This window comes from Idiotropiscis lumnitzeri, chromosome 6, assembly GCF_059441095.1.
Source record: "Idiotropiscis lumnitzeri isolate Australia: NSW breed Sydney's pygmy pipehorse chromosome 6, RoL_Ilum_1.0, whole genome shotgun sequence".
Taxonomy (NCBI): Eukaryota; Metazoa; Chordata; class Actinopteri; order Syngnathiformes; family Syngnathidae; genus Idiotropiscis; species Idiotropiscis lumnitzeri.
Window position 1 is genome coordinate 21,729,275 of NC_142396.1, and position 18,676 is coordinate 21,747,950.

Sequence of the window (18,676 nt, forward strand, 5' to 3'; positions counted from 1 at the left end):
CAATCATCACACACACACCTAGTTACTTGTGGCCAGGTGGATTTAAAAAAAAAAACATGTTGTTTGAAGCTGTTTGAAATCATGTTAGGACTCCAATTACAACCGCATAAGATTCCAGCGGCGGTAACATTTTGTGTGTTTTATTCACTTCAGAGTGGCTCAATTACCTAATGAATTATAGCATGGCGACATAAGAATAAATACTGCTTGGCAATACCCACCGAAGCGAAACCACCAACTGTAATTGTGTGAAATCAAAGGAAAACTCAAACAGACAAGTGATTTAAACCCTCTGTTCACGACTGTGAGGCAACAGAAGAGACGCGGGAGCAGGACCGACACCAACGCAAGACCCAAGAGTTGCTCCAAGAGCAAACTTGAGTGTGTGTGTACTGGTGAGTACTTTCTCCATCTTTTCAGGAAACAACATTCATGTTGGACATATTTGGTGTACAGTATATGTATTTGTACTCGGGTCAAAATAGGCATTGCTTCATGCACATTGGCAAGCTTGTCCAATGAAGTTGTAAAGCAGGGACGTGCAGTTCGGGCAGGCAGCTGATGCAGATCCTCCTCTACCCTGGATGCGACGAGAAAGAAACAACAGCAAACAATGCATTCATTTTCTGAGCCGCTTCTCCTCACAAGGGTCCCGGGCGGGCTAGAGCCTATCCCATCCGTCTTCGAGTAGTAGGCAGGGTAAACCCTGGACTGGTTGCCAGACAATCGCATGGCACAGAAGACAAACAACCACACACACTCGCAATCACAGAGGAACAATTTTGACCGTCCAATCAACCTAGAACTCATGTCTTTGAAACGTGGGAGGAAACCAGAATACCTGGTGTAAGAAAACCCACGCAGGGCCTGGGAGAACATGAAAACTCCACACAGCAAAGCCAGAATCAAACCTTGTATCTCTGTACTGTGAGGCGGACGTGCTAACCAGTCGATCACCATGCCAAAACATAATTATTATTACATTAAATAATTTTTCCACTAGTTTTCTTGTCCATATTTTTCGCACGAATGTTAATTATTTCATCATTAAAATAGCTGAATTTTGGTGTTTGCTGGTCAAATACAAGGGCAAGAAGGGAAGTACCACTGCGGCAGTCATGGCTCCCTTTGTGCCTCAAGCAATAACGCAAACCTATGATATATTTTTTTCTCCCGGGGCTACAGGGGGCTCTGGTGCATAAAAATTTAAGGACAGCACAAAACAGCTTAACAGCAAACCAACAATAGGTGTAAGAATGCCCTTTGTGCATTTTTGACAAATGTCAATTCAATCAAAATTGTATTATTGTGGTATTATGCCCTGCATGTCGTTGCAAATCTGCTAAAAATGTTTTAAATCCAGGATTTAACCTGGACTTGAAAGCATTCACACTTTGGGCTGACTTTATGTGCGTAAAAAATAACCTAATAAACCCTTATACTGTTACATTTTTTTCAGCCCAACATTGTACTTCAAACAATAAGGGAAACTTGTTCTTGACCCAAGTGTTCCATTAATGACTATTGTAATGTCTTTGGGTGAACGCAAAGAATTCTCAGCGACAAACATCGCCTTATTTACATGCTGTAATTTATCAGCCTAATTTTCCAGCAAATGCACAAAGGGGAAAATATTAGCATCAAATCTTAATCAGTATGCGTGTTCTAGTCAATGGCGACAACATGAAAATTGGCAGAGAGTAAGAAGCCTCTTCCCAAGGACAGCCCAGGTGCCTCGCGGCAATGCATGGATGAAACTCGGGCCCCAATAAACTGACACTGTCAAGCGACCAGCTCGCCCATCATACTCACCTGATAGACTTTCACTCGCTGTACATTTACCTGTCCTTTTCACTGTTTTACAGAATATCAGCCACAATGATCATTCTTAAGGTGTTCACTATTGCCCTCGTGGTGATTGGTAAGTCATCAAACGCTTAAATACCAAGTAGCAAAGAGGTCAAGTCAATGGTCACAACGTAACAAAGTTGTCAACTCTTTATCACAGGAAGCTGTTTTTCTGAAAGGATAAAGAGACAAGCGTTTTCTCCACAAGGCCTACCTGGCGGGACACCCCTGAAATATCCATATTTCCAACATCAGCCTTGGCCTCCACTACATTATCCATATTACCAACATCAGCCTTGGCCACCACTACAATATCCATATTACCAACATCAACCTTGGCCTCCGCTACAGTTTCCATTCCTCCAAGATCCACCTTACCCTCCTGGGCCACTACCTTATAAGCCACCACCAACTTATCCTCCTGGGCCACCACCTTATGGACCACCATCTTATGGGCCACCACCTTATGAGCCATATAAGCCATCACCACCTTACCCTCCTGGGCCACCACCTTATAAGCCACCACCAACTTATCCTCCTGGGCCACCACCTTATGGACCACCACCTTATCCTCCTGGGCCACCACCTTATGGGCCACCACCTTATGAGCCACATAAGCCTCCACCACCTTACCCTCCTGGGCCACCACCTTATAAGCCACTACCAACTTATCCTCCTGGGCCACCACCTTATGGACCACCACCTTATCCTCCTGGGCCACCACTTTATGGACCACCACCTTATGGGCCACCACCTTATGAGCCACATAAGCCTCCACCACCTTACCCTCCTGGGCCACCACCTTATAAGCCACCACCAACTTATCCTCCTGGGCCACCACCTTATGGACCACCACCTTATGGGCCACCACCACATTACCCTCCTGGGCCATTCCCTTATGGGACAAATAGGGCGCTACAATCAGAAGATGAAACAGATGTTGATCCACCGCATGTCCCATCTGTACAAACACCAGATGAACCAACACAAAATGGTCCAGATTAAAACAACCCACCTGAACCAGCACCCTGCCACCCTTGACCACCACCTGGACCATCTGTCACACTAGATGAAAATGATCAACCTGGAACATTACCTTTCAAACACGAACTACCACCTAGACCCCACCAGGACCTACGCTAACACCATTAACTCCAGATGAAAACGAACCACCTAGAATACCACCCTGCCCTCCCAGAAAACATCTTACTGCTTATGAACACAACCTACCTGGACCACCAGTTGGACCAACATCCAGTCCAACACCTGGGCTACATGGGCATAGAAAGTGAGCTGTGTTTATTCCAAAAGAATACTTGTCATCCAGCATTCAGTCCTAGTCTTGATGATCATCGTGTGGTCATTGATGTGTTAATGAATTACCATCCTTGCCACCTGCATTAAATTCTAATAATAAAAGGGATTTTTCTTCTTGACAATTTTGTTGCTTGAATGAGACCGCGACTCAGACGTTCTATCCTTCATGTTCATCGATACGATAATGTTTCCTGGGTATGACATCAAAATGCAAACACCTGCTGACTTGTAAAATTATTAATAATCACACCATTCTTATGTATATCTTCCAACTACCCAATGAAATTTACCTTTACTTATATAGTACTTTAAAACAAGCATTGTTCCATACAAAGTGCTGTACAAAACAGCCAATAATAAATAATAATAAAGAGATTGAAAACAAATGAATTTATAATACAAAGGGAGCAGATACTTAACAACACAAAAACAATGCTGAGTCTCATTCTAAGTTAAAAGCCAGAGAATACAAATGTGTTTTAAGATGAGATTTTAAAATGGACAGAAGGGGCTTGCCTAAAATTTAATTTTAAGGTTCCAAAGGGAGGGACTTGGATCCATCTGCTTGGAGCTTCCACTTAGTCCTCGGTACTTCCAGTAGCGTCTGGTCCACTTACCCGAGATACAGAGCAGGTTTGTATGACTGGAAGAGCTCAGAGAGGTAAGTTGTGGCAAGACCATTTAAAGATTTGAAAACAAAAGTATCTTTAAATGAACTTTAAAGTGTACAGGGAGCCAATGGGCAAGAATTGGAGGTGATATGCTCCCTCCTACGAGCACCAGTTAGGAGGCGAGCGACAGCATTTTGGACCAACTGGAGAAGCTTGAAGGAGGACTGACTGAGTCCAAAATATAGTGTGTTACAGAAATCCACCTGGGGTGTAACGAAGGCATGGATCACTATGTCTAATTGCACTTTTTCACACAGATGTGCACTTTACCCTATTTTGTCGGTCCGTCCGCGTCCTGTCTGCGACCAGGTGTTGGAATTTAGCTTTATATCAATGTTAGAATTTAACTTTAACCCAATGTAAACTCAAATTAGTAATCTGACTCCAATTCGCGACCTTACCCAACTGTCACTCATCCAACAATATGCGCGCTCGTTCTGCAATAGAAAGGTATCAGGAAGCCGGCATTTTCACGCACAAGTGGGTTTATTCCCAATACACAGACTTTCTACATGGCACCTGGGTCTCGGGTCCCTCTCAATACAACTCTACACCTCTCTTGCCACCAGCGAATGTGTTCTACCCGAGTTGCCCAGTAATGATTGATCCTATACAATATGCAAATGGCACAGAGACAAAGGCATCCTGGCATGATTCTATTGGCTATGTGTATCCTGCAGTTAACTTTAGCTTGCTCTTATTGGTCTTTCTTCAAGTGGTGGCTCCTCCTGCTTGTGGTTGAAGGGTCCAGTTTCTTGTCGACCCCTTCCCGCTCGAGGTGTCTGTCTGCGCCAGGCACCAACCTAAAACCTCCCAAACCTTCACATTCTTTCACTTTCTTTGTTCAGCTTCACCAGCCACACACTCAGCATTCCACAGAATAACAGTGACACAAGATGCAGGACATCGAATAAAATTAGCCAGGTTTAAACTCTTCCATTCCTTTACAGGGCACCGTTCCATCCTTACAATTTCTTCCTTACTCATTATCGTCCTCTGTTGCATCCGTCCTTCGTCCATCCAACCGAAAAAAGAAAAACATCCGTGGATGACGAGAGTCTAACAGCAGAGGTTTCATAATTCGCTACAAAACACCTGATCAGAATCAGAATGCCCTGTATTGTCATGATACTCACTGTACAACGAGATATGAGAGCTTCCCAACTCCAGTGCAAATATGTAATCTAATATATATAAGTACACACTGTTGGAATTTACCTTTAAATCAATGCTAGATGTTAATTTTAACCCAATGTAAACTCAAGTTAGTAATCTGACTCCAATTCGCAACCTTACCCAACTCTCACTCATCCAACAATATGCGCGCTCGTTCTGCAATAGAAAGGTATCAGGAAGCCATTTTCACGCACGAATGGATTTATTCCCAATCACAGATTTACTACATATGCAACTAGATCTCGGATCCCTCTCAATACAAGTCTACACCTCTCGTGCCACCAACAGAACAGAACTTTTAGTTTTTTCCAGTAGTCATTCATACTGTACAATATGTAAATGTAACAGAGACAAAGGCCTTCTGGCATGATTCTATTGGCTATGTGATGTTGCAGTTAACTTTAGCTTGCTCTCATTGGTCTTTCTCCTCCCGCCGAATCCCGTGGTGGCTCCTCCTGGTTGTGATCTTTCGATGGCTGCTCCTTCATCTCGTCTCGCTCCCTCCTTGCTGCTATCACCCTTTGTCCTGAAACATTCCACTCGTGCACGCTCTTGCAACCCCCATTCTGTTGCCCTCCACCAGTCACACCCCCACATACAGTTTCACACCCCCACATACAGGATGTCGCGACATACCATGAACTACGCCACGCTCCAACTCCTACATTCCTTTATTCCCTCTCATGACCTCAGACACCTGAGGTCATTACTTAAACACCTTATTTCATTGCTGCACACGAGCTCGACATCACTTGCCATAAAACTAAAACACATCAAACAATTAGTAAGAGAATAAAAATCAGTAGAAAATTTCATTCCAGTAGAAAATTAGTGAAGATTAGTACAAAAATGTCATTCCAATAGAAAATTAGTAGAAAAGTTCATTCCAGTAGAAAATTAGTAGAAAATGTCATTCCCTCCTTATGGCCTCAGGTCCCTGAGGCCATCTTTCCATACTCACATCCTGGACTCCCGGAGGGCCACGGCTACCCCCGCCTCCTGGGGGTCCTTTTGAGGGATCATCATGTACTGACCACCCGGAGGGGGTGGCCCCAACGTGCGTTCTATTGTCTTAACAGTCAATGATCTGATACATGGAATACAGCAACATCCGCATAACACCATAATAGCGGCAAACACTGCGATAGAAATCAGTACTGATGCAATCAGGCTTTTATATTTACCAAAGATGTTTAACCAGTCAGAATACCAACTGGTGTCCACACCTGAGTGCTCCTTCATTTTGTTACTTAGCGTGCGCAGGCCCTCCAATGCCTTGGTAAGGCGACCGTCAGGAGATGTATTGTTGGGAATCAGAGTACAACACTGATCCCCAAAAATACCACACACTCCTCCTCTTTCGGCCAACACCATATCTAAGCTTATTCTGTTCTGGAATGCCATAAGTGACGTGGCAGCCAATTGCTCATGCACTGCCTGGAGTGCTGAGGTGGTAAAATTCGCCAATCGTTGGACATTATAGTGGACATAATTAATCCGATCCACATTTTTGTTTACTGTAACAAACAGGAAAAGGCTCTCCCATCCTGCCGCAACTTGATCCACCAATTTATACTCATCAGGGACCCCTCTTGGGACTCCAATTGCATCTATATATGTGGGATCCCCTGCATTCAACCATTCTTGCATGTCCCTTCTCTTCCTGTTAAGGAAGAGGATTCTCCCCCATTGTCCAACACCTTCCCACTCCATGCTGGCCAGATCTAAGGCTGTCACACTAACTGGCATGATCAGCGTTACCAGTGCGCACTTACCTGAGGCATTGGTGGGCAGTCTATCGTACAGTACTTTCGCTCCACACCACAGCCAAACATCAGCACGCGCGAGAGGGATTCCTGCTGGCACAGACACCTTTTCACGACACCATGACTCCCGTATATTTCCAATCCCAGAGCCAGTCCCATTTAACTTTAGACAGGTGAAATTTTGTTTTGCAACTTGGGTATCAAAAATAGGCTTTTTCTTTTCCGTTCCTGTCAGTGGAAAAGTCAAGTCCAATTGGCTGCACTCTCCTTGAAGAGTCTTATTATACAGGAAACCCATGAGGCAAGTTTTCGATATGGCAGTTGCTGCCACAATTTTCAGAACTGGTCTTGCACCTAGGCACACCAGACAGTTCTCGTAAGTATTATTCGCTGCCTGCTCAGCCATCAGGAGCCAATTATTAGTGACCATCGAAATACCTGTGTGGATCATAAACCAGTCATCTATCGTCACCATAGTCTTTGCAGTCGCTCCCCCTGTAACAGTATACTTACTCATTAACGGTGCATCTCCTCTTTTCATAGTAGTATCTTCACAAATTATGATAGGAAAATATGGATCCTTTCCTGATGTGTACGCCCATAACAAGAATCCCCAGCATGACTTATTTACAATCATTATCTCCTGCTGTGGGTATGCAATAGATGTATTCCCCATTGCCACCTCTAGTTTCAACACTTCCCCCTCTTTGCTCAAAGTCACTTTATGCCTATAGTACTTACTTATCTCACTCTGAGGGGAACTCCAGTAATCACCTACCTGTGTTGTTATTAGCGCATCCCAACCGAATTTTGTCACATGCCCTGTCAAATACCACCAATATCGTGGAAACATATCCCCTGTTACTTCAGACTTTGCTATCCATGCTGAGGAGTACCATGCTTCTTGGAACCCTCTCAATGCTTTTATTGGCACCTTAATTTGGGTGGTTGTGTTCGGAGCCACTGTAAACCGCAACGAGTTATTATATGCCCACTTGACTATCCATGGCTGAAATCCCTTTTCAAATTGGTCCCAGTAATCTTGTCCTGTCTGTCTTTTCACTTTTCGGGTTAATGGAGATTTCACAGGCCACTCTTGATGCTGATGCTGATAATTTCCTAACTTATAGACTACATCATTCCACGGGTGTGTCCAATTAAAAAGTGTCACCCAAGTGTTCACCTGTGACGGTTGTTTACATTTCAGATTTAGCAGTAGTTGTTGTGTCTGTGTCAGCATCTTACCACCATCTCGCTCTGCTTCATACCATACCGTTCCATTACAGGAATAGTACACCATCACTCGTTCTTCTCTCGCTCCATCACTCCTGTCATCCTGCATCATATGTTCAAACACATTCCATACAAGGCACACGCCGGCAAGCATAATAGTCAATACGGTTAAACGTTTGCATCGTTGTCGTCTTTGTTCCGTCACTTTTGGTTCCGACTTCGGTCCAATTCTCACCATAGTCACATTCCCTCTCTTGACCTGCCCATCCGGGCGGTCAACCTTCAAGCTCACCATTGGCAGGCACAAAGTCTGGGGCCGGACGCAATTGTGAGCGATGGTACCACTTCTGTCCTTTAGTTTCCAATTGGACGGCGTGTGAGGTTCGAGCCCGAACCCTAAACGGTCCTTTCCAGCGAGGTTCAGTCCACTTTCGGGAAAGCACCCGGAGGTAGACGTATGGTGTGATGTCCGACTTCAGTGATGCTGATGGCGAATCTGCAACCGCCTTGTTTGTAACCTGCGCAGACACACTAGATACAAGTGAATGAAGGTACTTCCAGTAAGCAGCGTGTGACAAATCAGGTGTCAGTACGTCAGCTTGCGGGACCAAGGTGGATGCAGGCCCTGGCATGAGGCGCCCGGTTAACAGTTCAAATGGCGCAAAACCTGTCATTTTGTGAACCGTTTGGCGGACGACCAACAGGGCCAGGGGCAAGGCTTGCAACCACGTCATCTTTGTCTTTGCCATGATCTTGGCCAATTTTTCTTTCAAATTCCTGTTAAACCGTTCTACTATGCCTTGACTTTGGGGGTGGTACACACACCCAAAGCGATGCTTCAGCCCCAACAGCGCCTCCACTTTAGCCATTGCTTTGTTGGTAAAATGTGTCCCATTATCAGATCTGATTAACGCAGGGAAACCATGTGTAGGAATATAATGGTTTACCAAAGCTTTAATGACCGATGCGGTGTCCTCCTTTGCACATGGATACGCCTCCGGCCAGCGTGAATAAGAATCCACAATGACCAGAAGGAACCGCTTCCCGTTGACCCTGTCAATCATGTCCGTGAAATCAATTACAATTTCTGCCCCAGGCCAGGCCACAGGGGAGAATGCCCCTGGCTTGGGTTTCAATGTCGGTCGTGCATTAAATGTTTGACATAATTCGCAAGCCGCCACGAACTGCCAGACCACTTCCTGTAACCTTGGATGCCACCACTGACGGAGTTTTGGAAGCATTGCCTGAGGCCCAACATGCGCCACTGTATGGGCCTCAGCCAACACTGAAGTCATGAGTCGTCCTTCAGGGAGGACTGGCTGGCCTCTGGGACCCACCCAGAGACCATCTGAACGCCTGACCGCCTTTGATGCGATCCACATCGATTTTTGTTCCGGCGATGACTTACCTTGTGCGTCCATAATGTCCTCCAGTGCGACCTCGGGCGCCACTGGAGGATCCGGGGGTTCTCCATCCCAGACCATAGTTATTAACACCATTTCGCACTGCGGAGTGTACCCAGCCACTTCTTTCGCGAGGGCATCCGCCCTCTCATTACCTTTCGCCACCACGGTGTTGGCCTTTGAGTGTCCCGGGACCTTTACAATTGCCAATTCTCGGGGACCCTTAATTGCTTCATACAGTCGCTCCATCAATAGTCTATGGGCAATTTCTTTGCCTTTCGCTGTTAGCCAGCCATTGTGCAACCACCCCTTTAGGTCAATGTGAGCAGCCGACGCTGCATATGCCGAATCAGTGTATACAGTTAATTGTTGTCCTGGACACTGTTCCAAGGCCAACACCAGAGCCAACACCTCGGCCGCCTGGGCGGAGGGCTTTGTTGTCAATTTCTGAGCTGTCACCGGGAGGAATAAAGAACCTTTCCACTCCACTACAGCCGCAGCCGCGTGAAGTGTCCCCTCCTTGGCACGCCAACAGCACCCGTCCGTGAACATAACCCGTCCACCTTCCAATGGTTTTGCATACAAGTCCTCACGGACTTTTTGATCTTTTTGTACTTTTAGAGCGCACTCATGCGCCCCTTCTAGGAGGTGATTAGCCATGTTCACGCCCTCATGGACATATGTAACGTTCGGTGCGGTCAATGTTTTCATCATCCGTGTTTGTCTTAACGGTGTCAGTGTAAACGCCGCCGATGCTACGAAGGCAGACACCGCGTGGTCCGTCAGCACCTGGACGGGGTATCCCATGACCACATGTGCCGTTTTCTGGAGGACCTTTGCCAGACCCGCCGCATACCTAACGCAGTCTGCTTGTTTCTGTTCCATTCCGTCTAACGGCACACTACAATACAATAACACCGCCCTGTTTGTCCCGTGTCTTTGATACAATGCCGCATTCACTGTTTTCCCACTACTTGCTACATCTAAGTGAAACACCTTAGTGTAATCTGGGGTCGCCAAAGCCGCTGCTGATGCCAATTCCTGAATTAGTTGCACAAACAATGCATCATCCTCTGGGGTCCACTGCAACGTGGCCTTCAAATTTCGGACCCCTTGTTGTTTGACCAGGGCCCGCAAGCCTCCTGTTTTATCCACATAACATGGGATGTAGGCTCGGCTATAGCCACACAATCCCAAGAAAGACAACATGTCCTGCACTGTTTCTGGACGTGGATGTCGCAAGATGGAGCTGCGGTGACTCGGGGACATGGCCAACCCTGCTGGTGTGATGACCCGCCCCAGGAAAACCACAGACTTACGACAGCACTGTAACTTCTTCCTCGACACTTTGAAGCCCATATCAGCAAGCTTCAACAGCACTGCTCGTGTGGCTTCCACACACTGGTTGGATGTTTTGGCCGCAATGAGGAGATCATCCACATACTGCAGGAGCACTGAGCCTTTGGGTAGTTCACACGAAAATAACAGGTCCTTCAGGACTTGATTAAAAATTCCTGGCGAATTCTTGAAGCCCTGTGGGAGTCGTTTATACTGCAATTTCACCCCTTTATAAGAAAATGCAAACACGTGGCGTATTGACTCGGCCAGTGGTAAACAAAAATATGCATTTGCCAAATCAATTACTGTATACCATTGTTTCTGAGGATCCAGGGAGGACAGGATGCGATGGGGGTCAGGAACTGGCAACACTGGAGTTAGAGTGATGTCATTCACTGGCCGCAAATCGTGGGCCATCCTCCATGTCACCCCGTCAGCCTTCTGGACCGGCCTCAGAGGTGTGTTCCAAGAGGACGCCGATGTTTCCAACACCCCCGCATCCCATAATCCTGCCACTGTGTCCTCCATACCTTTGTCTGCTTCCTTCGGCCAACGATATTGAGGATGGCGGACTGGAATGGAGCAAACAACTTCCAATTGGATTGGTTCTACCGTATGGCAAAAACCCACATCAAATGGACCCTGTGACCACAAGGTCTGTGGCATTTGATCCAACATTGCCTGTGCAGACTCATGGTCTGTCTGTTCCCGCCCATGATGGCGGTCCAGGAAGACCAATTCAAGGTCTGACTCATCTACCATTTTTGCCATTATCCTGTAACTTTTGGTTGCAGCCGAGTGCCACACATCTGGAATCTCAGTCATCACCCAATCACATTGTCGTGTTAATCGTTTCACCATGGGCCCCAATCTGCGGGGCTCGTTGCCTGGCGACACAGCCAGCGACACGTGAGGCCAACCCTCCTCACTCATTCGATACCAATGCTCCTGCTCCAGCGACAACTGTACATATGCTGCCACCCCTTCGGGGCCCACAAAGATGCATGGTGAGTATAATGTCCAATCATCTCCCTCAATTTCTTCAAACGCATCTCTATATATGTCATCCGATTCTCTATCATAATATAGAGTGCAATGCAATGGATCCAGTGGGGGGTGGTACGGCGCCAATGTCTGGATCCACGGTTTCCACAAGAGGTATGTGGAGTAGACACCTCCCCCAAGTGGGGTCCCAGGATTCAATCTAGCCCAGTAGATCCGTGCTGTTTCAGGTACTGTGGGGAGTGGTGCCATCAACCACTGACCCCTAGGTGTCACAGGCTGGAAGCATTCCAGTACCTGTCCGTCAGGAAATGTCACTGTAAGTCCTTTTGTGCCGCACAATATCTGGGCTCTCAATGCTGACAACATGTCTCTGCCCATCAGATTGATGGGTGTATCCATTGCATGAACATATGAATGATACAGTTTCTGTCCAGTGTTTGTGATCTCCGTTTTCAGTGGCCGGGTAAAGGGCAGAGTTTGAGGACGTCCCGAGAAGCCGACCAACGTTGTAACTCGCTTCGACAACGCTGTACTTGGCAGTGGCATGTTGATTGATGAATGCGTTGCTCCTGTGTCCACCAACATCTGGACCGGAGTGTCCGCCACTGTCACCTGAAGCATTGGCTCTGCCTGGCCAGTGCTTCCCGAGCTTCCCAGGCCCCCCTATTCGTCCGGGCCGTCCCACGAGTCGACTTGGGAATATTGACCCCGTGGATTCGGCTGAGGCCATGGGCGGGGCTGCTGCGGTCCCCTGCGGTGTGGTGGCCCTGCTAGCTGGTTCTGCTGCTCCACCCCTGGTGGTGGTTGGTTGCTGTTACAATCTCGTGCCCAATGACCAGGGGACCCACAGTTGAAGCAAGTTTCTTGAGCAAACGCATTGCCCCCCCCGGCCTGGGGGGGCGCCACGACCACGCCCTCTGTGTCTACCACGGAACCCTTGGCCTCGGTGCCACCCAGCCCCCACTGGAGTCTGATACATCTGTTTTTGTTTCTCCTTTTCTTGTTTTGCCTCACCATGCAACTTTGCCAACTGTAGTTTTACCAAACTGGTTGCCAGAGCATCAGTTTCCTTTCGGTCTTTATTTGTTTTTTCCATGTAGATGCGGCAATGGTGTATCAAGTGCCTTTTAAATCTTGGTTCCGGACAGATCAGAATGTCCGGGTCAAGTCTCAGAACCTCTTGCACCTCCTTTGGGAGGCCGTTCAACATCGCCGTCCTGAACATCATCTCAGCTTCAGGATTGCTGCCGGGGTGTTTACCTGTGGTTTCAATCCACTGCTCCAATGCCTGAGCATAATATTGCTCGGGAGCCACATCTATTCTGTAGTTAAAATTTGTAGGCACCACATCCACTGGGGAGGGAAAGGCCGCCCTCAGCTCTCGGAACAATGCCTCTGAGATCTCAGCCAGGGGCGTTTCTCTTCCCAGCTGACGGGTGCCAGCTGCCCCCTCAATATTCTGTAACTGAATCAGGGAACAGGATCCCAAAATGGCTTGTCTAAAATCCCCCAATGCTACTCCCTGTCCTGACATGGCAGCTAAGAATTTAGTAATCCAGGCTCGTGCCCCTTTATGCAGAGGAGGCAATTTTTCCACCACTGCAGCCACATCCCGAAGCACCAAAGGCTCATAGTGGCGGCCAGCATGAGTCACCACTAAGGGTGCCATTGTGTGCGGCTGCTCCTGCTGTATCATCATTTTATTTTTACTTCGCGTATTATAGCCTCCACACTCCGCCCTATTTATGCTCGCCTCACTATCGCCCAGCCTCTCTCCTTCACTCAATGCTCTGAGCATCTGCCGCTGTTCACGTAACACCTCCTCGTCTTCCTCCTCACTCTGCCCTTCCTCCTCGCGGGGGTCAGCGTCGTTAGGCATTGCCTGCCCCCGCTTCCGTGCCCCCGTCATCACCTCCAACATCTCTCTTTCCTCACTCTGCACCCTTTGTCCTTCCAACAACTTACGCGCTGCCTCCTTCCTCATCAGCTTTGAAGTTCTCCCACTCCCCGCACTCGGGGTGCCCCCTCCTTCTGCTCGTGCCGCCCCCGGGGCCAGCACTGGTGACTCCACACTCCCCTGCTGTTCCCCGCGCATCCTCCTCCTCTCATTGTTCACAGCCTGTTCGATCAATTGTATGGTCGCCGGCGCCATTCGTGTATCATTATCGTCCACATCTAGAACCATTCTGCCTCCCAATGTGACTACAGGGGCCATCACTGGCGCCGTCGCATACGGCGGCGGTTCAAACACATATTTTCGCGACTCTGCCAACTGTGGATAAATGCCTCTCAAGCATTCCGCCTTCTTCTCCATTGTCTCAATCACAACACCCTCTCTCTCCACCACATTCTCACTCTCTTCCTCATTTATCGCCGCCAGCGCAGTTGCAATAATTGCCAATTGGTGAATGCCTCGTCTCTCTTTCTCCAATTCCTTCACTTCCTTCTCAAGTTTATGACGCTGTAGCCATCCGACTTGGCTCTGATCCTCCTTCATATCTCGAATATCTGCCAACATTCTGCTTTCCTTGTTCTGTAACTGCCGCGCTAACTTCAACATGTTCCATGTTCCGGGCTCTCCGCGAAACAATTCATCCTTTTTTAATTTCAAAAACAACTTCTGACTCCGTTCTTTTTCTTTCTTAATTTTCTTATTTTCTATTCCACTAATCAACTGTGATTCCAGTTTAGCATAATGACCCTTAATCTCCGACCAGACTTCATTCCGTTCATCTGACGTGCCACACCCGAGATCACTATCACACTTCCACTCCTTCGCCATCTTGAAATCCACTCGTGCGTGTCCCAACCACTCTTATGCAGAACAAAATTAGGCTTCACATTCACACCGCTTCCACACTGATGCTTTACTCGTATCGTAACCACGAATAGTTCCAAACTATTCGAGTAGGTAAATCCCAGATTATACTCTACTATCCGTCCACACTGTTACACTTATTTATATATTTATTTAATTATTTAACCATATATTTTAACGCCGTTCCGCTCCTCCTTCCTCCTATAATTTAGCGTTGCCAATATGCAGAATTTGAAATGGATCTGCTTACCTTATGTCACTGTGGGCCCAAGAGGAAGGACGGTCAGAAGTGTGGCTCCTTTATCCTTTAATCTTTATCAGGTCGTCACCTGGTGTGGACGTGGGCCCCAAGCCCGAGTCTCAGACTCTTGTGGTTTTTCCTGAAGCCCCAGGCTTCCTTTGAGCCCCAGGCTCTTGAAGCCCCAGGCTTCTTTTCTTTTCTTAGAGTCCCAGACTCTCTTTGAAGTCCCAGACTTCTATTACCTCTCATGCATCCCGTCGGCGTCACCATAAATTGTTGGAATTTACCTTTAAATCAATGCTAGATGTTAATTTTAACCCAATGTAAACTCAAGTTAGTAATCTGACTCCAATTCGCAACCTTACCCAACTCTCACTCATCCAACAATATGCGCGCTCGTTCTGCAATAGAAAGGTATCAGGAAGCCGGCATTTTCACGCACGAATGGATTTATTCCCAATCACAGATTTACTACATATGCAACTAGATCTCGGATCCCTCTCAATACAAGTCTACACCTCTCGTGCCACCAACAGAACAGAACTTTTAGTTTTTTCCAGTAGTCATTCATACTGTACAATATGTAAATGTAACAGAGACAAAGGCCTTCTGGCATGATTCTATTGGCTATGTGATGTTGCAGTTAACTTTAGCTTGCTCTCATTGGTCTTTCTCCTCCCGCCGAATCCCGTGGTGGCTCCTCCTGGTTGTGATCTTTCGATGGCTGCTCCTTCATCTCGTCTCGCTCCCTCCTTGCTGCTATCACCCTTTGTCCTGAAACATTCCACTCGTGCACGCTCTTGCAACCCCAATTCTGTTGCCCTCCACCAGTCACACCCCCACATACAGTTTCACACCCCCACATACAGGATGTCGCGACATACCATGAACTACGCCACGCTCCAACTCCTACATTCCTTTAACACCAAGGATAAAATATGCATAAAACTAAAAAAACAAAACAAAAAAAGTGTTGAAAAAGTGCACTGAGGGACGAGTATTGCACATTACATGTACACTGAGTACAATGTTGTTCGCCTTCGTAGGAGTGCTCATCGTAGTAAGCTTGTACTATTTTTACTGCTTGGAGATACTTTTTATTATTTTTTGTATACAGTGACTGTTTTAAATTTTTAACCTACGGACACGCACCCACCGGTGAACCGGCCAACTCTCAAACAGCTACCATACTGCTGCCTCAGACTAGCCGCTGCTAGCCCGCCGTGCTAGCCCCGGTCACCGGACCCGGTTCATAATGGTGCAGAATGAAACAAATAAAACAATTTTTGACCTGAGAGAAGAAGTCCATCGTCTGACGGAAGAACTCCGTCGAAAAGAGTCCCTCATCTCGTCTTTCACGACCCGTTTCCCACAACTCTCCGCCGTCATTATGGATGGGCATTCCAGCGGAATCATGACAGCTGTGAGTATGACTGAGGCTCCACTGACGGACATGGTGAGATGGGATCCAGCTACTTGCCCAGGCCCATCCTGCTCAACACCACTCCATGGTACCACCTGGGTCGAGGTGGTGTCCCGTAGCCAGAGGAGCAGAGAACCATCTCCCCGCCCTCGATTGGTCATGAAGAATCGTTTTTCCGCCCTGGCAGTGGATTCTCCCGCTGTCACTGCTGCGCCCCTGCGGTCGGAGACGTCGGCCGTTGCATCTGACCCCAGGGCTGGGGTCCCAGGTGCTCCTTCGAATTCCCTGCCGCTCACGCTGAATTCGGCCGGAGTGGGTAAGTCCATGCGTGGCCCGGTCGGCCGCTCTCGAGTGGGGCTGCTCAGGGACACAGTGTCCCGGCACACGAGTGGGCCACAACATCGGCGCCACTCACCAGTCCCGTCCTCAGTTGCCACCTGACCTGGGGAGGACGATTTAGGACAACGAGGTCGGGATTCTCTCCACAGAGTTCACGGTTCCCCTGGCACTCATTCTTCACATCCTCTACACCAGGCATGTCCAAAGTCCGGCCCGGGGGCCAAATGCGGCCCGGGGTCAAACTTAATCCGGCCCGCAGCCTCTGTAATAAAATTAATACATTCTGGCCCGCACATATACAGTACTGAGTGCGCGCTCTTCCTAACTGCTGTTCTTAATTTACCCACTAGAGGCAGTATCACTACAAGGCATCAGCCCGGGTGACCTTTACCCCCAATTTATAAAATGGCGACAATAAACAAAAAAAGGAAAGTTGACTGCGAGGGTCGACGCTTCAAAGATGTGTGGAAATTGGACTATTTCTTCACAGAAATACGTAACAACTGTGTCTGTCTCATTTGTAAAGAGACCGTGGCTCTTTTTAAAGAGTTCAATGTCAAACGACATTACCAAACGAAACACGCTGACATGTATGACAATTTGACCGGGGAGGAACGCAGCAAGAAATTGGCGCAACTTGAAGCGGGTTTATTCTCACAGCAGCAGTATTTTGCAAGAGCCCGAGAGTCAAATGAGAATGCCACGAAAGCTAGCTACGAGGTAGCAACACTGATCGCGAAGCATTGCAAACCTTTCACCGAGGGTGAATTTATCAAAGACTGCATGATGACTATGGCGAAGAAAATATGTCCCGAGAAGCAGCAAGAGTTTGCCAAAGTTTGCCTGGCACGTAACACCGTAGCACGCAGGACTGAGGAAGTGTCGTCAGACATCAAAAGACAATTGGGGGTCCAAGGAAAGGAGTTTGATTTTTTTTTCGCTGGCTTGCGACGAAAGCACAGACGCCTCGGACACTGCCCAGTTGCTTATTTTTTTGAGAGGAGTGGACAATGAAATGAACGTTACTGAAGAACTACTTGACCTGCAGAGCCTGAAAGCCCAAACGAGAGGAACAGACCTATTCTCTTCTGTTTGCGCTGCCGTGGATGACTTAAAACTCCCGTGGAATAAAATTTCTGGGATTATTACGGACGGCGCACCATCCATGGCTGGCGAACGAAGTGGATTAGCGACACTAATATGTAACAAAGTAAGTGAAGAAGGGGGTAGCGCTGTAAAACTCCATTGCATCATTCATCAGCAAGTTCTGTGTGCCAAACATCTCCAATACGAACATGTTATGAAACCGGTGATAAAGGCTATTAACTATATTCGCTCCAGAGCGCAATGCCACCGCCAGTTTCAACAGTTTCTCAGCGATGTTCATGCAGAATATGGAGATGTTGTCTATTTCACTGACGTGCGATGGCTTAGTCGGGGTTCTGCACTGTCGCGCTTCTACTCTCTTAAGCAGCAAATCTGTGAGTTTTTGGCTGAAAAGGGACAACCTATGCAAGAACTAAATGACCCCATGTGGCTAGCTGATTTGGGTTTTCTAGTTGACATTACAAAGCACCTTAATGTCCTGAACACCAGTCTCCAGGGACCAGACGGAGTCATAAACCAACACATCAAAGCCTTTGGAATCAAGCTCAAACTGTTTGAAAGACACCTGTCGCAGACCCAGCCCAATACTGCACATTTCTCAGCACTGCAAGAAATCATAATCAGATTCCCAGAGAGCAATATCAGTGCACAAACGAAGAGGTACGCATCAGATATGAAATCTTTGGCTGAAGAGTTCACACAACGCTTTCGGGATTTTGCAGCTATTGAGAAGGACATCGCTCTTTTTTCATCACCTTTCTCCGTGGACACAGACAATGTTCCAGCCCATTTACAGCTGGAGCTCATTGAGTTGCAGTGTGACGCCGAGAGCCGTAGTCGGCACCAGCAACTTTCTCTTGCCAACTTTTACAGAGAGCTGGATAAAGGCAGGTTTCGAGAGATTCGAGAGTTTGCTAAGAAAATGTTGAGCTTGTTTGGGTCGACGTATTTGTGTGAAAAGACATTCTCTGTAATGAACTTAAATAAGAGT

The 18,676-nt window shown here is 47.4% G+C and overlaps 1 long non-coding RNA gene across 1 annotated transcript; it reads left to right on the top strand.

The window, feature by feature from the left end:
• The first annotated feature begins 307 nt into the window (after window positions 1-307).
• Window positions 308-2,635, top strand: LOC148335888 (uncharacterized). The gene is made up of 3 exons (XR_015844167.1): window positions 308-395; window positions 1,866-1,921; window positions 2,009-2,635. It is a non-coding gene; the product is annotated as an uncharacterized LOC148335888 (long non-coding RNA).
• Window positions 2,636-18,676: the final 16,041 nt, after the last annotated feature.